Source organism: Nylanderia fulva, unplaced genomic scaffold (assembly GCF_048542155.1).
Source record: "Nylanderia fulva isolate GAGA-0341 unplaced genomic scaffold, ASM4854215v1 Scaffold26, whole genome shotgun sequence".
Lineage (NCBI taxonomy): Eukaryota > Metazoa > Arthropoda > Insecta > Hymenoptera > Formicidae > Nylanderia > Nylanderia fulva.
Window position 1 is genome coordinate 2473788 of NW_028190325.1, and position 24067 is coordinate 2497854.

The 24067-nt window shown below is 37.4% G+C and overlaps 1 protein-coding gene across 7 annotated transcripts in view; it reads right to left on the minus strand.

Moving 5' to 3' along the window:
* Positions 1-24067, minus strand: part of LOC114936594 (agrin) — a 464192-nt gene that overhangs the window by 342573 nt on the left and 97552 nt on the right. For 4 of the 7 annotated variants that reach the window (XM_085483678.1, XM_085483680.1, XM_085483679.1 and 1 more), the window contains exon 1: positions 15368-16892. The exons of the other annotated variants lie outside the window; for them this stretch is intronic. The gene's annotated coding sequence lies outside the window, so the exon portion shown is untranslated. Of the gene's footprint in view, positions 1-15367; positions 16893-24067 lie in introns of those variants that run through there. 7 annotated transcript variants of the gene reach the window in all.

The following is a 24067-nucleotide window of genomic DNA, read 5'->3' on the forward strand; positions in this document are numbered from 1 at the left end:
TTTGTGTTAAACAAGTATAACTAATTAAAACAATTTATTCCAATAAAAAGATTTTATATTATTAAAAATTTTTAAATATTATTATTATTGTTGCATATCTATATTTTTGTTTCTTCAATTATATCATATACAAATATCGCAAATTATAATCGTTCTTGTTATATATAAAAAAATATTGAAGTTTTATTAAAACGATTCAATTAGTAAAATCAATTATCGGTGTTTATTCGTACACATAATGCTTTAAGGCGACACATTTAATCAGAAAGAAAAATATTCGGTAACGCACATGACTATTTTGTGATTGTGTCGTAACGAGAAAAAAATAAACAGCTGCGCAATAAAGTTCGTTGAACGTGTTTTTGAGAGGAATGTAAAAAATCACGTTTGAGGATGGCATGAACTGTAAAATATTTCTATAGAATAACACACAAATAGCGGCATAAACTGTCGGCGTTGTGCAAATGACAGGAATTGATTAGAAAGTGATCTCTAATTAAACAGTTGTCAAACAGCATTCGCAATGATAAGTTATATAGATATTAATTTATTACTATATATCCATTAGCTTAAATATAATATAATTTGTCCTTTTTACATTATAGATTGAATGACTAATAGCGACAATGACATCCGTTCAAATACCATGTTAAATTTTAACGATAAATTGATAAATGCTCAAATATCTCTATAACTAATTTTGATAGAAATAATTATATTTTTATGAAGAAATAATTATATAATTTTAGATACTTTGATGTAAATTAATATATACCGATTATCGTGAAAATATCACACAAGATTTACCTAGCCTTTTATATATAACACGGTTATTATTTTAAAAAATTACTCTTTTTCTCAAAGTAAAATGTGTGAATTTTAATTCATCGAAGTCATAACTGAAATAATATTCGACTGTGTGATTTAACTTTAAATAGCTTTAAAAATTACAATTAAAAAAATATTTGATGGAATTTTCGTTTCAGAATAATGATCGAAAGATCCTATATAAACGAAAAAATAATGATCGCTTTGGGAGGCTCTACATAATTTTCCGGAGTTAAATATAAAGCGGGTCGAGAAGAATTAAAACGTGGCGTTTTGATTTCTCATTACACCGAACCTCGTAACCGTCGATGTGTTAGTCGAAGGACGATTCACGGGAACTCAATTTCGCTCTGATGGACAGACACGCATCCCGCAAAGTTGAAGACTTAATAAAGGCTTCTCTTCGGCGATAACCGCTTCGAGGTATAGGGAAAATACCGCGAACAGCGATCGAGCAAATATGTGCACCGTCGTGTTTAGTGATTTTTCCGCAAATTTATTGATTCAAAAAATTGCATACAAAAAGCGTGAAATTCTGATAGAGATTTTAGTGACCAAAAATAATCGTTTGTGAGTCTGAATCGATAATACATAAAATTCATTGGCATATTAATTGTTACAATCAACTATTTAAAAATCGGTAAAAAGTTGAGAGAAAAAAAGAGAAACAGAGTAGTAGTATTCTGTTACAGAATATAATTGAATATATTTTTGCAATTACCATCTCGTCAACTTTATCAAGAATACAGGTAGATAACTTAATTGTATCTATCTATTTTTAATTTTATAAAATTTCATATATAATATAATAACAAAAAAATATATATTACATATATGAAAAACATTTGAAAAATATATTGACGTTTTTTGTGTATGGTACCTATTGTTGATTCATTGTTAATACTGATAATATTTTTTTGCGATAAAAATTTATATTTATATTTGTTAAAAAAGCGAGGTACACTCAGTTTTAATATAAAATAAATGTGACGATGATACAGAAACTGAAAATTAAAAACAAAGAGAAAATCCACAGTCGAAAACTGCGAAAAGTTCGCGTATCGGTCCAAACGCTCCTCAGGGACAACCTTCATGAATTTTGATGCAGAAAAGATTTCCGGAAATTCGTCGGGCAAACCAAATCTCGGCTAAAATCGAGCACGAATTTGCATGAACGAACGATTTACGCAAGCGACATATATATGCAGACAAGAATCAATGTAAGGAACGTTGGATTTCCGCGTCCGCAATGCGAAATTTTCGTGGCCGTTTGCGATCATCGCGAATCCAACGTACATGCAGCAATAATTTCTAATTATACCACTTTCTCTTTCGCCCTTTTCTTCACACCAACAGAGTAAAAGTCGATTCGCGAGGCAGCGACAGACGTGATGGACAGACACATGTTGCACGAGACTGAAGACTTAATAAAGGCTTTCCTATAATGGCGGTCAAAAAACTGAAAGCGTTATAAAAGAGAAAAGAATGAGTGAAGGAGCCTATATATTAATTCTTCGCACCGTAAAGCAGTTTCGATTAATTAAATATATTCTCGATACCAGAATAAATTCGATGCCATAATAAATATCAAAATATAACACAGAAATGTTTAATAATCTCTAGTTTTATTTTAATGTTTTTTATGCAATACTTAAAAAATACAGCATCTCATAAAAATCCGATAAGTGCAGCTTTACGCATAAATTTAATAATCATTTGCTTTAGAAAAATATAATGTAAAATCTCGCAAATCACTCGGGAACTTACCTTGTAAGAGCCCTCGCGATAGCTTACGCGATTTCTTTTATAATCGTGGAATATGACAGAAATATATCGATCCGTGCCGCAAAGCTGTACTTTACGATTGCGTGAACGTACAAAAGGCAGTATATGAAGGCAGATGATAAAAGGGCACGTTATACCTACTCTCTCGCAAGGAGGAAGGGCGCGAGGCGATACGCGTCGCGTGTGTAACTGATAGAATTAGCGAAGGTGAGTGTTCCTTAGCTCTCGCACCGCGCGCTGTTGTAGGCGGACACTTAATGCCTGCGCGTTAAACTCGCAACGGAGGAGAGACCTCGCCTTGCGTGGAATCGCCGGCGAAACGAGTTTGAAAGTCTTTACGAGCTTTCGGTGCATCACGTCGGCCCGCACGAGACGTGTAAGATCGTGTAACGAGTCGTAACAACCGAGAGATCTCGATCGTATTCGCGAGATAACGCTGAAAATCGATTATCTACGCTTGAAAAGTAACACTTTTCTCCCCCGGTCAATTAACATTCTGGCGGAATGATATCTACCGCGACGATGAGTAATTGGAATATTCATTTTTTAAGAAATACCTAACATTCTCTATATGATTTCCATGACAGACAATAAAATAAAAAATAATAACAATCTATCCGAGTTCTAGAAAATTTGTTTTTACATAAAAATTTTCAGAAATAATGATTCGAATTCTTTTTAGTAAAATTAGGGACTTGATAATTTTAATTAAGTCATGGAAAAATCAATGCTTGTTTGAAATGCCACGATATTGGAATCGGCTTTATCAGCGATCAGATTTTGTTCGAACATTTAAATGAGCTTGACGAGACAATGTGTGCATTTATGGATTGACTGAAAGGCTAGACTTTTGATTTTTTCTCTTGATCATAGATGAAAATGAATGTATTCATGGTTTGTACGACCCTCCTACTAATTAAACTCTAAACATCGTGAGAGCTGGTTAATGCAGACCATGATTGCATCGCACCTCGTCAAGGAGAGTATCATATAACACACTGTAAAATAGTCCTCAGTTAGTTTGTACTACGAAACATAGTCAGTTAAACGAAGTGATTAAAGCCGGCTATATAATTTGTCTGACGACTACATTCCGAATCTCCTTTGGGAATAATTGCGTGAACGTGGAAAATTCTCCGGTCTACACTAATATAGAGACTTTCTTGAGCATTGCGGACGTAAACCCCACACGCAAATTTTGCAAACTATAGTTCCAAAATTTTCCCAAAACGCACGTTTCACCAGCAAACGTCATTTGCATACATTTTCGAATCGTTCCGACAAATAGAAAAATTGATGTTAGTTAAAATATCGATTGCGTGACGAAATGCGGGATGGCGTTATGAACTATATCTATGTGCATAACCCGCGATAAAATTCCACGACACAATATGCTCGCGTATCGTTTTTATAATTAATATCGTGTGATGCGATCTACTCGAGCATGCATTCGATACAATGCAAATTTCGTACAATTTCCATCCCCGTAATAATTCATACAATCTAGACGCAATAAACGTTTTTAACTAGTTTGTGCTGCCGTTCGCTCTCTATCTCGTGGGCAGATAATATTCGATGCAATACCAGTGAGGAAAAAGACACGACAGAAAGGGTATTACCACGCCTCTGCTGCGTCTCTCGTTGCGATTTATCGTTACACCGCGCTGCTTCTGATTGCACTTTATATTATTGCATTCCGCAACGCATTTCGCAGCTGGCGTTTTCAACGAGAAATGACGACGAAGGCGACTTTTGCGTTGGCGGTTACCTTTAACGAAGAACGACCGTACAGTAACAATATCGCGCTGGCATTATATGTGGGATGTTTCCTAGAATTTTTAGAATTATGAGACATTTTTAGCAGTAAAATCTTTAATAGGATTGAAACTAATTTCTTTTCAATTTGGTTCAATTTAAAAAAATATTTTTAATTAATTTTGAAATTTAATTTAATTGGATTTCTAATCGAATAAAAAGTTAAATCAAAAATTTGTCCCGTTTTAGTTGTTACTTTTCCACGAATTTTGATTAATATTCAATATTTTTTTTATTTTTATGCGATACGTTATCTTGCCAGATACAAGAAAATTAATATTAAAAAACATTTTGGTAACTTGCTTTTCGAAAAGAATTTTATAGATACAAAAAAAATGGAAATTTTTTAAAAAATGTGATGAATCGATTAGCTAATTATTTATAAATTAATATATTCGATAAGTTAATATAATTTCATAATTCTGAAACGCAATGAAATGATCGAATTGTGTCTTTTTTCTTTTTTCTGCTGAAATGAGAAAAAAAAACAAGATTTGACTAAACCATTAAGAGAAATCCATTCGGTAGCAAAATGCAAAAACGTGCATGGGCAAAAGCGGGGATTTTGCCGTGGCCGTTTGCGGGAAATAGATCCTGTATCCTACTCGGATCTCGGTCTGGCTTCGTCTCTCACCATTATTCTCTCGTCCGCTATTCGCGCACGGTGACGTGGAAGCGCCTCACGAAGAACCTCCGCGTACGAGAGTACGAAATTGCTTTACCGCCCTCGCGCGGGATCTTTAATTTGGTTTACTATCGGCCTCGGCTTCTCTTTCTTTCTCTCTCTCTCTCTTTCATCCGCACGCGTGCACGTGGGACAAACTATTATCGTCACTTTTTCGCCAGATATCCGTCGTCGGAGCACGCGAAATTCGCGTTTTCGTCGCAAACAAGCTTCTATTCTCATTAGTATGAATTATTTGAGGAAACAAGAAGAATATTTTGTAGATTTTCTAAAATGAGGAAGAACCCTTAGATAATCGCACAGATAATAAATTCCATAGTATTCTCTGTAAACTTTATTGCAACATTTCCAAACTTTAGGAGACATCTAAATTGTAATCGTAACTCCTACCTTTTATTATAATAATAGTTTTATAATAATTACGGGTTAAAGAAGCAAGCTCTTCAGAAGGAAGCTATATGTAAATTTTCTCGCAATCAGCATCTTTGATCCACGTGTTAGTATGTACAAATGCTCTACACATAGTAGAGAAATCCAAAAGAAAAATTCTCTCTTCCGGCTCGAATCCGATAAGCCGCGTGTGTCCTATTTGGGGACGGACGTGCTGCCCTTCGTCGATGGAAAATCCGCCATCGAAGGCTCCTTTGTTAGACGAGAGCGTGTAGCTTATGCCAAAGGGTTTCGTCAGACGGAATTACTGACGATGAAAAGAAGAAGAAGGAACTCGTCGAATTGTCCACGGCTATTTCGTGAACGACGAAAAGTCGTTGGACGCCGCCACGGTTTTATACGAGGTAATCTCCTTCCTTTTCCCAAACCCTTCCGCTTCTTCCTTCCTCTGTCTTTCGTTTACTTCCTCCTTTATTCCTTTAGTCGAGAAAAAGGACGAAGATTGGCGGGACTTTGAATCAAGAGACCGCATAACCTCGATCGGTCTTACTCTTCTGGTTCCTACCAGTTGACGGTCAGTAGAGGATATAAAATGGTTCCTCGGTTTGGTCGTTTCACCGGCAATACTGTTTCGACCTACAGCTACTCTCCTCGACAATGACCCATGAAGCCGAGCCGTAAAGTCAGGAATCTCGTAAAATATTCACACGCGAGAGGCATAAAATTTTTCTGATAGTCGCGCGTCCGGGGACGTAGAAAGTTTCCCAGCCAAAAGATTACAATCCCGACATTAAAAGTGTCACAATATGTATACTGAAAATCCTTTGTCCGAAATGTCACCGGCCGGGAATATCCACTCGCTCTTGCGAAACGTCGGAGGGAAACTGACGCGCGGTGAATGCGCAAAAGTGTCAGAAAAATCGCGGATCTCTGACGTTGACAAAAGTACGTCAGCATCTCTGTCCCGAAAATCCATTAGCCTGAAATGTGTCTCCATTTTTCACGATATTATTATCTGTTTTGTATTATCTTCCGGATTTTAAGCTTTATATCTCTCCGAATATTCCGCGCACACGTCCCTTTTATTAATTATGGAAGATAATTTTTTTTCAACGCGAGGTTCGCCCTGTTTTCGCGCGACTTTTCCTTTTGTGGTATTTTAACGCGTCGTAAAAAAAAAAAAAATTTGCCGTCCACCGTCATCGATGCGGCAGTTTCGAAATCACGCTCGAGTCGTAATAAACTGCCGGCGCGCGGCTCGTTTCGTCCGCTGAAAAATTGCCGTCCGGCCGTCCTACAAAGTTAGTGCGCTCGCGGGAACGCTCAACGCGGGGGAAAAGAAATCCGAAATTGCGTCCAGCGGAAAAAAAAGATAATTTATTTCGTACCAGTGCGACGCGGCGACGCGAAAAACTTATACGCGGAAACTGCGATTCGATTATAATTGGCGGTCTTTTATTGTGCACGCGAAAACGATGATGAGAGATCAAAAAGCGATGCTTTGCCTTTTAATTTAAGATGCGCTAATAACACGTAATTAGTAATTTAAATTATTTCTTATATTAGAAATTATATTAATCATGTTTGTGCGCGCGAGAAGCCAATTTTTGCTCCAGGGCACCAAGTTATCGAATAGCTGAATACTTTGCGATAAAATAATATTGTTACAGTTTCTGTAAAACTAAAATGAGAAATTACGCGGGAGTTTATATCGGCGCGAATTAAGTCTTAATAAATTAGGTTTGAAGAATTAAATTTGCACGGCTGCGGTTACTAAAATTGTATTTTCCAATTTTTAATGAAGTTGAAATAATCCTGAAGTGTTGCAAAGCGAGAGACGCGGCTGCCTGCGGCATGGAGATGGGCGGATTAGCGAAACAAGAAAAGCGTCGATGCTATTACCCTTTAATACCGGGTTGGATACGTCAACGACAGTGCTGAACCTGAACCTGGCTTCATTCCGCGGTTGGCCGAGATAATGAATGCAAATGCAGTTCTGCTCGCGTAACCGCGAGATAATAAAGCGATCGCAACGCTACGCAAGTATACTTTGCTGGTAAAGTACGTGGTACGCTGTAATAAATCAAGAATTTTGCAAATGTGAAGTGAAAAGAATTCGTCAATGCAGAAAAGGAAAATATTTTTATGCAACTGTTCAGAAGAGTACTTGTATCAAAATATCTTGCATCTTCCTTCTTTTTATTCAAAACCAAGATAAAATAAAAGAGAGGAGAATACAAACATGCGCGATATTGTTTTAAACAATAAAAATTTTACGTTTAGAGATATATTTTTAGAATACATTAGAGAGAGAATTTCAGTTATATTGCAATTTTTTAGATATTATCAGCTAAATTTTTACAGGGAATTATACAATAAACTTACCTAACTGTTTGAAATCGATACTTTTATTCGCAGACTTGCAAAACAAATGCATTGTTCTCTAACATATTTGAAAAGAGAAATGCGGTCTACAAATATTCGATTTCACCATATGCACTCGCGAAATATCGATGTGAGCCAGGACGGGATGTCGGGTCAAAATGCCGGAGTCTTGACCCCAAAAGGTTAATGGCGCGACGACACGAGAGACACGTGCATGTGCCCATACAAACTCGTATGCGTTGGAATTTTCACGAGTACATTGAAATTGTGCCCTAATAAAGGGCTAAAATTAGAAATTAACTAAATAGATGCAAATGAGATCGGGATTTAACAGCGTTACAATTTAAAATAATTATTTTCATCCTCGAGTGTTTTATGTTTTATAATTTTATAATAAGCACACACACAGAGATTTTAGAAAGCAGACTCTGAAAAGAATTTCAAAAATAAACATGCAAACAGATTCTTCTAACGCGTTTCTCTCAATTCGAAGATACCGGACAAAATAGAGTACTAAATCTTGAGACGTCGGAAAAAATGAAATACTACGCGTTCCTTTAATAGCCGCGCGTGATATAAACGTTCTTGCAATTTAACATTTGAATAAACCTACATTAAAGTCACTCCGGGAAGGATTAGTATCATTAAGGAAATTTTTACGAGTTGCCAAGAGCAACCGACTGGTTTATGATAATAGCAGAGGAAACGAAACACAGATAGTAGAAAGGTCGCGTCGATTCTTTCCTCGTCGGTTTTCTTCCTGAATCATCTACGCCGCATTCTGTGTATAGGTAAGTGAATAAGATAGGTAGGTTGCATTTACACACAGAAGGATGAGATAGGCTGAGCAGAGACGACAAATGGAACGCACTATTCGCGCCAGACACGCGCGTCTATTTGATCAGGCGGAGCAAACACAACATTTTCCCACGTACGGGATACGTATTCCCGGAATCCCACTGAATCCTCGCTATATTTACGGATACGCGTCATAATTAATTTGATTAGCACACTTAGACGTATTTATTACATCGGGTATTCATATTCAGTACGTGTTTCGACAATGATGCGCATTCTGAATATTGCATATGAATTCGAGAAAGCGAAATCTCAAATATTAGCCTTCTCTAATTTTGTAGCGTTTGACTTTTCTCCGCTTAAGTCTCAATGATCTTTTAATTACGATTAATAAAAATAAATGAATGCGATAATATTTATATGATATTTTTTATATAAATGCATAGGAGCAAAAACTATCTTTAATAGTACACATGTCTGTGGATTATTATAATAGTATTATTTCCCGAAAAAAAATCGGCTCTTACTATTATCCTTTTATCTAGGATCATTTACGTGTTAACTTGTGAAAAATCATCGGCTTGCGGCATAAAAATTGCTCCAGAGCATTACGTTGCCGGGTCGAAATCGCAACCAGAACGCCCCTAAATCGGCTGCTTGTTCATGCTCACGTACAGACCTACACCGCCGTGTAACCAGGAAGCCGAACATTAATCAGAACGATCAGAACGGCGCCGTCTTATCTAAGACAATTTGTATTTCTTACGAGCCGTAATCCGTGCATTTTCTCATAAAAAGAACGGACCATCGCGACCGAAATCCATCCTCTTATTCTCTTTTCCTACCCTCTCTTCGAGATGCTCGTTACATCCTCGTCAACCGCAGTTTCCGCGTGTAAAAACGCATCGCGAGTGTTGCGTCTAAGCGAAACAAAACCGAATCTCTCGGATTTTCGCAGAATAAATTTTTCGAGAATCGAAGAAACTTTGACTTGACGAAGAAAAAAATGTAAGGAGAAAGTAATAAATTATATACTATCGGCAATGTTTAGCGTTTATTAATAGTGCGCGAAAGTGAGCGAGTGTTCGTTACTTCGCTCGCGATTAATAAACTTTTGCGCCGGAGATCTCCTCTCCGTGAACTGCCCGGCTCTTTATCTCGCCGGATACTTGAAAAAGAATGGCCGACGGAATTCTTGAATAAAATTACTCGCCGGCGCTTACAAGGTAGTTACAAGACGGGCAAAGAGAAAGTAGTCCTAATTAAATTCTGCAAGGATTACTCGGGTTTATGATCGGGCGTGATTGCCGAGGATCCTCGTTGCGACTCCAGGGGCTAAATTAAACACACCTTTCTCTCTCTTTCTCTTTCTCTTTTGAGAGAGAAACCGCGCTCGTTCCGCCGGACAGTTGCTAAATTAATAGCGAGCAAGTGACAACGGAACGTTATGCGATAACAAAACGAATCGCGAAGATGTGCAAACTTTGTCGACAGTGACGAGCAGTAAAGAGATAAAGCGATGTGGAATGAATAAGGAACAATGAGCCGAGAGCTATACGCGTTTATCGAAAACTGAATCGAAACTCGTGCGGAGCAATTTATTTAAACGACTGTTAATTACAAATTGAATCTGGATATGACGTTTAACCGTGCCAATGTTTTTAATAAAACATTTTCGCGCGTATGTAAAGTTGCCTTAGGCAACGAAGGAAGCCGATATTGGCAAAAAATATCTGCGCGTTCATGTTGCATGCGTTTTGTATTCTTTGCAGATATTTGTATTTGCCTTTGACATGTATAAATATATATATTTTTTTCGACACATATATATATATATACGTATGTGTTGAAAAAATATATCGCTAAATTTTACGGCAAATATATCTATTCCAATATGACGTAAAATTGTCAAGTAAAGAAAAGTCACATTTTAATTGTTAAATCGAGTCAGTGAACTTTTAATATACCTAATCAAAATATGTGTGAATATCTTGAATATATTTTTTAATACTTTTATCGTTATATATCATATTTTATGTTCTCCAGCTGTCGCAAATACACTATACAAACTATGCTATAAGTGATACAAAATATCATATACGTCCATTTACCGTAGTACTAATCAAGCGGAGATTGATAGTCAAGTCAAATTTTCTCGCAAATTGTCGACGATTTGATATTTACATCATCTCGCTTTGGAAATACGTGGCAATCACATTCGCGCCCGACGATCGCAATAGAGTAGCACTCAATAGACAAACCTTGATTAATGGAGATGACAAAATTTTCATTTACAACTGACTATACTCGATTCGAAAAGCCGATCCGGAAACGGACTAATTAACAGATCCATGTTAACGAATCCAACGTGTCAATCCATCCTCTCACGCTGACGCAAAATATTGTATATTTATACGTTATGACGGAACGTCAATTCAAGCATCAAACTCTAACATCTTGTCGATAATATTTTTTAAATTTTTCGTTATCGAAGAAAGAGACAATAAAACGAATTTATTAAGAGATTGATGCCAGCGTCACAAAAATCTTATATTCATATGTTAAAACGAAAAATTTTTATATTATTAGGACACTGAAAAGAAAATCAATAAAATTGTTCTCTCCTATATATATTAAAACTAAAGTCAATTGTTTTTAATAATATAAATATTTCTTCGTAAGGCAAAAATGAAACTGATAATAGGTATATTTTTAACCAGGTTTTGTGAGAAAGACTAATTATAAATGCAGCTGGCATAAACCGGTAGGGAGGTCAAAAACAACGTAGCCCCGAGCTATTTCTTACTTACAAGAGTTGCGCGGTCCGAGTATCACGGACCAATTACACCACTGAATAATTGTCCGAAGTTACGAGTTGCCGTTAACAAGTATAACATCGGAGTACTAACGTGGTTCCGGTTTCTTGGCCCGAATAATTCTACCGGACTATGCCGAGAACTTTGCAGTTGTAAACAGAACTCGAAGAACACTCGCTTTTGTCCCGTTTCCAAAACTCAAGGAGTTAGAAAAAATAAACGTACCATAAAATTAGATAAGATCGCCGCAATAAATAATTCTTTTCACGAAATAATTTACGTAAGAAGATTGCGTCAACTGTGTGTGATTAATCAAATATAAAAATCACGTCAACATTAAAAAAGCTTTTAGATTATATTTCTTGAATTAATTTTAATTAATTTTATAAGAGGAAAGTTTTTCTCTAGATCAGTTATTTAAAGTATTTACAATAAGTAGAGATTCAAAATAATTAACGAAGGAATAATAATGTCTGAACAAGAAAAGGGCAGAAGAGCAGCGCTAATAAAATATTAAATATTTAATTAAATGCATCTTTTGATCAACCGAAGGTGCTTAATTATCACGGAATGAATTAAAAGAGCTTCCAAGGCTACGACAAAAAAATGAAATAATTATAAATGTTTAATAACAGCGTTTAATATTACCGACAAAGATTAATAAAATCTATCCTTTGTATATAATACTACATATTTTACTTTGATGTTGCTTCAACAATAGCAAAAAAAAACGTAGCCACACATATGTATATATCGTTGCATACTGAGAAAGATAAGCGGCACGAAAGTGGATGTTTTCTGTAATTTAAACATTAAATGCCGTTTGCTAACAACGTCTCGCAATATCGATTTTCAGAGTCATAAGTGCGTGTCAAAGTTTTTCATGTCTCTTTAATTATGCAGGGAATATATAAAACTTTGTTATGTATAACTCTCTTACTCCTCTGAGAAACTAAATTCGCAGAAACTTCTAGATTTTCACAATCATTTATGAGTCAACATTCATCATAATTATTGTAATTCATGTGTGTAACGTTTCTACATATACCTCTCACAAAAAATTAATACTAATATGTATGTGTTCTAACTCGAGATATTATTTATTACCTTTCATTATCTTTCCCCTCCAAAAAAAAAAAAGACAAGTCTCTACTCCACTTAAAAAATGTGCCTTCGATAAAATTAATCTGTAGCAGTACTTTTAAGATATAAACACCACTTGTCAATTGCCTTATTATCTCTTATTAATCTTAATGTACAATTTCAGGATACCTTTTATTTTAAAAAGAGATCACCATCGTAACAAATGATGACTCGGGGAGGAGGAGGAGGTCAAAGGAACGTGCGATCGAGATAATGATTTGCCGAGTAATCCCTCGACGCGATCCTCATTACAGTTTGCTTCAGAGTTACCATGGCCAATCGGGACTTTATCTTGCAGGCGTCATCGTTACAACAACGTGGCGTGCCAATCGATCCGGCCGATATCGCGCGAACTTAAGCTGCAACGTGGAAGCTTCCTGGTAAACTTTCCTGCGATTAAGACCGGTAATGTACGAAATTGCGGCGAGGTAGCTGCTGCACGCGGCAACCCCTCTGCTCGACTCTCTCTTCCTCGTCGACGCGACGTCGAACCTTCCGCCGAGATTTCGACGCGGTGCTCGCGTTTATCATCGATCGCGTTACTTCCACGTCGACGCTAACCAAGTGACGTCGCGTCGAATTAACACCGGTGTTTCGCCTTTTGCTAAATTACGCGTTAAATTTTCAATTATCGATATCCCATTAAAACGCGCAGTTTTGTTTGGCCGACGCCGGAAGCTGGTGCTGACGTGCGCAACACACGCGAGTACAAACGCAATTCGGAGTAGTAAATATGAAGTAAAGGGCTTATAATTGCGGCAAATTGTTTGCCAAATCCGAAGAGAAATATAGCGTGCATATCTTATTTTATAATAATGTTTAAACTGGTACATATCGATCGCGCGAGCGAAAAATGCATATGCTGCAGAAATTAATTGCTCTACCGTGTTTTATTATTCAACGTTATGAAACAGTACTTGCGCCAGTTATATATATTCGGGACGGCAAATAAAATTAAAATGAGAAATTGGAAGCGAATCATGCTTTACGATAAATCATATCGCGTTACTGAATTTTTGCTATTCCAGCACATTTGATAATTAATGGCGATGCACAGTGGAAAAAAAACGAGAAGCCACTAGATTCTCTGCATAGATTTTCATACATTGATCGATATTCTCCGAGTGTTATTACGAACTGATACTTGCGCAAATTTTATTTTTTATACAATCGTATCTATATCATTATAATCGTCTTAACAGAAATGGATCGTACTAGATTAGATTACTAGATTAGATATATTTATTGCCGCCCCAATTGGGGATTACAAGGCGCTTTTTTTTTAAAGGAGCGTTCCCAAACCTTTATTCCTTCCTAAATGGATCGTACTAATAGCTTGATATTAAAAAAATCTCAGGATGAAACTCTCAGGGATCGAGAGACCCTAGAATCGACCCTGACCCCTAAGTGTTTTATGGGCCACTGCGTGATACGGCACGAAAGGTTCACTGGTTATCACTGCTGGCCGTAAAATCCTGATCACGTCTATTACCGTTCGTGATCCGCAGTCGAATGTCAGTCAGTCAATTGTATCAATAAAAAAAAACAAGTGAAAAGGTAAAAACGAGCGATATCACCAGGATCGTATCAACAAAGCGTCGAATCGAGTTCGCGACACCCCGGCTAATAAAATCGACCGAATGTCAATTTCATGCGCTCTTTAACGAACAAGCAAACAAAAATATTCCGCACGAGCTCATAAATTTGACATAGTACCCGGTGCTCCTAAATCCGAACGATTTGTATTCCATTTTTCGAACGGTAGCGACGGTATTATTTGTGTCAGTATTATTGGTAGGGTCACGTTTCGAGAAAACGCGCAATCAACGAAATGCTATTTATTGTACATTCGCGAAAAATATAGAAAGCAGATGTCACAGTTACTTTATCACCGCAGCATTGTTTCCCGCGAGTAAATTTTTCGCATCGCGTTTCAGGAAAATCACGCAATTATTACAAGTTAATTAATTAATCGGAAATCTAAACGGCGCGAGAATCGTCGATGGTAGTATCGTAGTATACGGTATCAAATAATTATTTATTTCTCAACATCTGAATAATAAATAAAATAAAAATTATCGCACATTCTCAAAAGAAATTGAGAAAGGCTAGCAAAATATAAGAATAGTATATTAAAAAAAAAAAAGATTCGCGATATTGGATCTAAGATACGTAAAACGTAATCGTTGGACAAGGAAAACCCTATTGCCTATTTTCGCCGCGGAATCCGATTCTTGGGCGCTACATTTCGCAAACTTGGTGGAAAACATAATTGGAAGCAGAACGATCCCGAGCACGTGTCCTTGTCCTCCGACGAGAAGGTGCTGGAGGACTATTACGGTAGGTCGATAATCCAATTTCGTATGAAACGAAACGATCGCGGAAGCCATAAACGTACGTCGCCGGAAATTCGTACGCGGAAGAGAACGAAAGGGGATTTCCCACCTCCATCTCCCCGCGACTCTCTTTTCGTCCTTACGAATCGTCTTGCATCGGAGCTATCCTGCGTGTGTAAAATTCCACGAAGGAATTTCTTTTTTTTCCAATCCGCACCCTGAGAAAAACGCAGACGCGACGAACGAAAGCGAGAATTCCGTTCTTTATCGCTGAAAAACGAAACTACCTTCTCTTCGGACTAACGATTCTTGGGGAAAACTTTCGTTTTCCACCCATCATCGTGATGCAGATGGAGAGAAACCGTACGACTTCGGGAAATATTTACCTGGTGCCTCGCTCCTCTCGTCTCGGCCTTCAATTAACGAGTCTCGCTCTCGTTTCTTCCACTCGAGACAAAGATTGGATCCGATCGATAGCACCTCCGTACAGGAAACACTCACACCAGGTATCGTTGCCGAAAATTTGGCCGAGCCTCGCCGCCGAGTCTCGTCGCGTCGCGAGCAGACAGGCGGACTAATGTCCGTTACTACTACTTGTCGTCGAAACTACGGATCGCGTCGCGGCGAGCCGGCTGGCAAATGCATTTTTCCAGTCGGTGAAACAATGCAGGTCGCTGGACTACGATGGCTATCACGGGCGACGGCTATTGATCTACCGCTCGTAAAAAGCTCGCGAGAGAGAGAGAGGATTCGCGCGCGCGACGTTATATTATATATTTTCTCACGAGAGACACTGAGATGATATGTTGCTCGCTTGTAAAGAGCGATTCGCGGATATGTTGCAGATATGTTGTACCGAACGATTCGTCACGCGCGAGTCCCTGAACGAAGAAAATTTCACGAACGTGTATCCTCTTGGATTCTCCGTGGATTCTTCCGGTGTTCCTCAAGTCATTGATATGTTTCGAAGTGATTCATCGCGCACGGAGATTACCACTGGATCTTACCAATGTGATACGTGACGAATCTCGATGGATCGTGATACAGCGTTTCATTAATATCTTTTCAATAACGTTTCATAGGTTTTCACGAACGATTCATCATACCCCGAGCTTGCTGACCATACACCGTGATATTGTTAATCTCGTACGTGATGAAGTTTAGTGGATCGTGATGAGAAATTTTTCTACTCGCCCTGGATCATCGATATCTTTTCAAACAGCGTATCTTCGCGAAGGATTTACTCATCTGCTGTCTGATAAATTGTGACGGCTGATTTTCTGCAATTTACTTTATTCTTCGATAATCGAATGCACACGATATCGTCGAGAAAGATCTTGGATTAGATTCTCGGGGGATGACGTGCACGGTTCCGATATTTTTTTAAATGTACCTTTTACATTTGTATAATTTAACAGAGCCTCGCAGAAACATTTACGTTCGATATTGATACTCGTTCTACTATTAAGCCCACCGGCCGGATTTTGACAAGTGCTTTCGAATATCATCCGACAAGCCGAACATCGCGCACTGCACAAACTCACTTTCTCCAAAATCCCACTTCGAGCACTATTCATACATCTAACGAGTCTTCGAGTCGGGTTATCCGGTCGCGAGAATCCTCGTTGGACTTCGCGCAAGGATGCGGGCAATTTTTATTTTCTCGAACGACCCTCGCTCTTCATCCACGATCCACCTCAGGACGGACCTTTTCGAGATTTCATCTCTCTCGAAAATTCCTGGCTCGCGATCGCGATCGCGCGACGACGTGTCGCGTATACGAACCGGCGCGGGTGCTAGGGCGCGACAATGACGAGAAAGAGAGAAAGAAAGAGAGGAACGTCAGCGGACGCGAAGGCTCGGCACGCGAGTTCGCCGGCCGACTGAAGCACGGTTCGGCTGTCAGTCGACCCCCACACCCGAAACTCGACTCGTCTTCGTCGAACGAGTCCGCCGTCTCCGTCGGCTCCCCCTCGGGGATCGGGGGTGGTTTAGGGGCGCAGAGGGTGGAACGCGGCGAGTGCGACGCGCGTGCGCCAGGTGAATCGGAGGCATTCGTTGCACTCGCTACCTTTTGCCATACTCTCTTCTTCTCTCTCTTTCTCGCTCTGCGAGCCGCGAGAAAAACTTAATAGAGAGACGACATCGATGAATAAACTTATAAGTAGATAATATCCTTTAAATCGAAGAATTATCACGGCAGATGATATAGGGGTTTCTTGTTCAACGATATTCGTGCGGAACGCAATGCGCTCGAAAAGATTTATATCAGGAAAAACGTGAATTTATTAATTCATTTATAAGTAAATAATATAAAAAGTTATAGAAATATTATTTTATATATATTTTCTTTTTAATTCGATAATCAATAGCTTCTATATGAGATTTCCTACATTTGTCTTGCTGATTTTATTTATTCATGCAACATTTAATTGCAATTTGTATTTGATTATAATGTATAGATAATTTCATTATCTTCATTTAATTTAGAACTTTAGAGACTTTATAAATTAATTTTTCTCTTAATATATATTTATATTGACACACTTTTTCAATACAAAATATCGGGTATTAAATAATGCAAAATAATTAAAGCTTAAATACAATTTAACATAATGTGATATCTAATAAAATAGAAGAAAATAATATTATTTATAATAATATACCAACTGCAAATTTAGAAAATAACAAATTTAAGCAGATTTACAGCTATGTTTAAGTAACTACTATTATATATATAATTGAATATAATTATCACTTTTAATGATAATTTATCAAATAGAAATATCTATTATATTTATATTAGAAAATTTATTTGCGCTTACCAAATTAAGTAAAGATTTTTTATATTATAAGAGTAGAAAAAAAAATAAAAATTGCAGCTTTTTTGTTACAGATATATAACATTGGATTGAATTATATAAATTCCATTACAACTAATAGTGTCACGAAATAAAAGTTTTCATTTTTTTCATATTCAATCATATGTCATCATTTCTATGCACAAATTAATTTCAGAAACAGCAACTGCCTTTAAATATTGGACAGACTTCATTCTAACAATAAGAGATTTTATCGCACGTAAAAATATTTGTAACTATTCCTCAAATGCACACACTTCCCATTTATATTGTTGAAATTATAAGGCGGATATATATACATATATTTCGATCGATAGTTCAAACGTATTCTACTTTTTCGAAAATAAAGTCCTATAAAATCATATATTAAAAAGTTATCAGCATCCGCCTTAATTCCAACAATAATGATTAATTATCATGAAATAATGAACGTCAGTCGCGATTAATCAATCAGATCTGTTCTTGAACGTATTCAACGATTTTCCGCGAGTAACCCGCAGAATCTCGGTCCCAAACCGTCTTCCCCTAAATCCGCCAACCATCCCGCTTGGCGATGCGCGTCGACGATTCGATGTGGGAAATCAATCACCCCCGAAACCACTTCCGGCGAACTTTGGAAGCACGTCTCGCCGCGTCGGAGTCGAGATTCCTCGAGATGATCGCGCGCCCGTGGTTCGTTCCGCTCCGTGATGGACAGACATTCGGCGAAGACGACGTACAACGAGGATATTTCGGAATGCGAGATTCATTCCTTTGCCATACAAAAGCGGATTTCTCCTCACATCCACCGATCGATCTATTGCGTTAATTTTCCCGATTCGATTGACTCTACCATTGAATTGACAGTTCGTATATATATTTGTATTACATAGGTTTTACATTTTACGGTTTTTGTTTTAATTCAATGCGATTTTTAACCGTTACATATACATATATATGCTTCTTTCCATACGTTACCTTTCATTAATTTTTACGATTGTTTGAATGTAATGCAATTTAACCTTCTGTGGGTGTATTGAAAGAGAAAATTACGACATGTAACCACAACACCAATAACCTATTTGCATATCTAATGCTTCCAGTGAATTATCGACTAAATATATCGGTTAATACACGGTTATCGCCGTACCAATTCAGTTCCCAGCCAAAGCAGCTCTCATTAATGTTGATGCAGCAATTTCATTAGTTTTCGTAGTTCGCTCATCGTGTGCTCGGAGTAATAAAATCAATTGAAATATCGTGTTTTACGAGATGCGCAACCAACGTACGCAAATAAAAAAAAATCAATAATATCAAAATACACGATACGCGTGTTTCAAAAGATCACTCATGACCTACCTATTCATTAAACGAACACCGAACTCGTCGGGAAAATTAGATCAAATTCAATTTTCCCAAAACGTCACAAAATTTTTTTTTTCCCACCACTTTCATACAGACAATAAAACGCTCGCGGGAACGGGAGGAAAATGAAGAAAAATATCCCCATCCTCGGATGATACTTATTTACGACCAATGGGGGAACCCTTCTCCCGTTCCCACGCTCACGAACAATAATAATAATCGAGATAACGCACGCAGCGGCACTCCGCGAGATCCGTTTAGTCCCCGGCCAAATTGCCAATATTATCAGTTATCGGATTATTATGGCAAATTGTTCGCGTTTGCCTTTACCAACTAGCCTACATGCAGTAACCCCTATGGCGACCCAGCATCCTCGATCTCTCTGTCCCCTTCCCGCGAAACCGTGCTCTATCAGAATCCATTCTATCCGTCTCCCTCCTTCGTACATCGATGGAACCGACGTGCTCGATGCCGCGACCAGGTGCGCCAGGTGTCGTTCGCGTAAGCATCGTGGATAGTACCACTACTAAATAATCGGCACAAAACAATGGCACATGGACATAACGGCGTATATAATAAAACAAGGCAAAATATGTATTTCGCCATTTCCTATCGGTGTTTGCGAAGCTACACTTTATCCGTCTATGTATTTCAACCCATAATACCATTATAAATGTGTATAATTACCCCCGATTGCGCTAATAAAGCATTTCCATGCTAGATATTTGCAATAAGTAATTACCGCACTAAAGCTTTTTAATTTTGTGCAATTTATGACACCGAGAAACAATATTGATGCCTCTCTCAGCGAAAAGATGTTATTTACTATTGTTTTTTTCTAATTTGTTGCCGATAGTTTATGTTCACTTGGTATACCTAAATAGGTATGCGTAACAGGAGTACAGCTGCAAACATATCCGTGTATCGATAACAGGATGTATGCGACGTATACGTACTGTAGGATCATAACATGCTAAGTCTGATATATAGATGTTGCACAGTGGCTGTTCGAGCTCAGGTTCCATAACATCTCTCCACGGAAATATTATGTATCGCCCGCTCCTTATATGTGTTTCGATCGACAAACAATCACTTTCTTTAAATACGCTTCCGCATCATTAATTTTCGCCGTTAATTGCTTCCAACTTTGGTCTGCAGCCGAGTATCAAATAGATAGTTTCAAACTTTGCGCGCAAATCTTTTTAATTAAAAATTATAAAGGGGGATAAGCATATCTTAGAATTGATTCCGCCATCGCGTTTATTTCGATTAAATTTCAATGAAAAAGAACAAGCTGATAATTATTACAATATTATTCGTAACTGATATGTTATATGATTTTTTAACAATATGTCGTATTTGTTTTAGCGACAATGTATAATGTCCGGATTCAGAAATATGGCTAAATTTTAGTTGGAAATCAGCATGATATCTTTTGACAATGAAACACGCCAAATTGCCGTTAAATTTAAGCATTTATCGCAAAGTGTAATTATGCGCTATCTGCGTCAAACGGAATTAAAACTAAGTAGAATGAGATATTAAAACGGAACGACATGATATGCTATCGCCGTCGTCGCTTAACAATATATACATACCGTACCCAGTTCACTAGTCGCCAAACTTTCCGACTACATAATTATGTTGCTTTGTGAAAATGTCGTGAATCAAATATTGAAGCGACAAATTTCAGCGAATATAACAAACTGAGAGAAACAAGGTATTATAATAGACTTTTCGAGATATCATTAAATGAAATAATTTTCATAATAGCATTAAAATCGTCATTCATTAAAACACATAATTATTATAAAAAAATTAATTACAAAATATTTATTATATTATATATTATAATAATTCATTATGCCTCATCATTTCTTTATTACACTACATATTGTATTATCATAATTAATTATACGCATTGTCATAATACATTTTTCTCAAAATTATTTATTATGTAAGACTCTAATTTCTCTAACAAAAATATTCCACGAGATAAGATAATTATTTTTAACTATTTTTCCATTACAAATAATTTCTGCGATACACTTGATGTATGCAGCACTTAATACCATTATGTTATCATTATTTTTAATGCGGCGTCGCGCATATCCACGAAATGAAACAGTGACATTAAAACGAACGAACTGTATCTACCATTACGTAGTGTTCGTAATAAATCACATAGCCCCTTGCCTAGCCGGAGGCGCGGAATTTCCTCCACGAATCTCCGTTGCAATTCGTCAGAAATGCGGCACCGGCAATAACGCGACGACGACGACGATGACGACGACGAGGATGACGATTTTGTTTTAATCATACCAACACTGTCGCTCTTCCGTCAACATAAAAGAAAGAAATAAGCTAAAGAGAAACGCAATTCTTCCGCGAGAAAAGCCTAGAAGCTTAATGTTAAATTATTTTAAGTAATTAAATTCTACTTTTAATTAAGAAATGAGTGCATTGTTTTGCTTTTTTTTTTTCAACCATCTTTATTGACGCAACGTGTATAATTGTATAGCGTTTAAAAGTAAAACAAATAATTAAAGTGATAAAATATTAATATAAATGAAAACTTACAAATGTAAATAATTATCAGAAAAAGAAAGAGAAAAGAAATTTGTTATAGTTAAGTAATTTTAAAAAAACCTATTACATAACCAAATAAATCTCAAGCAATTATATATAACGCAGTTAGTAGTAGCACATTAAAGATAAAAATGAGTCATGAATACAAAATGTGTGCAATTCTCAAGCTATTATCTTATATCTTAAATCTCTCTGTAAATTTTAATTGCCATTTTAAATGCTATTATGTCTTAAAGCAGTCTGTTTTGTAAGCTCGTGGTTTTGCGATAAAAGAACGCAGAAAAGTATTAGGGAGCTGCAAAAATTATCGCCCTATCGCGGATATTATTGCAGATCCAAACTCACCCTATCGCGATATGGAAAGGGCAACAATTTGGGGCGCGGCGATGATTTCGCTTTAATCATGCCGTCCCCATCCGATTCTTCCGCAGGATGAAAGGGAAGACACACAACATACATATACGGCGAAACAGACGAAAAGGTGAATATACCGAGAGGCTTGAGGAGCGCCTTCTGTCTCTTCAGCTCTCGAGCTGAATTCACCCTTGTTACGAAGACATCGCGCGCGACTACAAGTCTCGTTCAGACCGTCCTAGGGGCTGCAAGTGGAGACAGTGGTTTCAGTCGCCAGAGCCTTCTCTAATCTCGACTGGGTTAATAGTTAAACGTGTCTGGAGGGATGCTTTAGGACTATTCCTTTCCACCCGGCTCTTCTCTCTCTCTCTCTGTTTGTCTCTAGCTCTTTCTATCCTCATCTATTTCTGCTATCCAACTCTGCGTTTCGATCCCCCTTCTTGCCTCTGTTGTTCATTTCAGCAAGCCCGAGATCTCGTCATTCAATCCCTTTCTTCGCCCTACGCGAAATTTCGAGAACCACGCAATCTCCATGCGCAGTCTCCCACTTATCCCTCTTTCCTCCTTTCTCTTCCTCTTTCTCTGTCTCTCAAGACTGTAACACCGTCTGTCTTACGGCGATAATATGTTAATCAGCTACTCGCGATGTTAATTAATTGCCGGCAGCACTGGCGAAGTGTCGAACCCCGCATGAACTTCAAACCGTCTGCGCGCTCGTTGCTGATAAATAGACAGTTATTCCATTACAATGGAAACTCCGCTCGTGCATCAAACTCCTTAGCATTCTAGTACCACACACAATTTCAATCTTATTTGTGAGATATATACAGGATGCTTGTTTATTGATGCGTTTGCTTGACGTAAAAATAATATTTATGCGCGGACATGTTAAGCTTCGTTGAACGTTGACAGCATTTCATTATAAGTAATAATCTTAACACGCGAATAAATATGTTGGATTTTTCAACATCAAACTTTCCTTTGGATTTCATCTTTTAGTCGCATTTGAATTTATTACGATTAATACTTTAATAATAAAACAGAATTATATAAATTGAGAAAAAAAATACGGAAGCATATTGCAAAGAGTATAAAACAAGAGCAGAGAGGAATCCAAACATACAATGACGTTTGTGAATTAACGCGCCTCTTTCGTGATTAATAAGGTAACCCAAGATTAATTATTCGGCTTCAATTAATCAAGCTGTCGAGACTTGCGCGGAAGAATATTTAAGCCCACTAACAACCCAATTCAAATCAGCGCGGTGTATTTGCATGAGCGGAAGTGTCATCGAGATATCGTCGATGGTTACAATCTACACAGCTTTAAAGGGCGATTAGAAATGTTGTACGTGCGCGTTCGTTCGCGCTTATTAAGAAACCACGGGCGCGCATGCGAAAATTATAATATGAAGAGAGAGTTTTAAAAAATTTATAATTGGAGATATCGCCGCACTCTCTCAGCCTGAAACTCGTCGGCAAGTAAGACAATTCCACTCATTATCATGCTGATACTGAACGCGACGGTCAAAGGAGATTCATCATTTCACAGATATTCGTGTGGAAATTCTTAATACATACAACCGAAGGCAGAAACGTATATCGCTTGTTAAAAGTTTAAATATTCGTTCGGCTATTTGACTACCGAAATCTCTTTAATCTTGAAGAAGATTACGAAACATGACGGAAAACTAACGAAAAAAATACTGTTATCGTTTAAAATGTATCTCTAAATATACAAATGTTCTTGAAAACATCATAATTATATTTCGAAATGTATATAATTATATTTATTATTAATCGTAAAATCTCTATGATAAACGTGAAACATTCTCGGGGTGCTTCATATAACGCCGCACTCCGGCATATTTTCATTGCATTCCCATTGTTCCACTTAATACATTCATAATTTTCCGACATGCAAATTTACGATGCGCG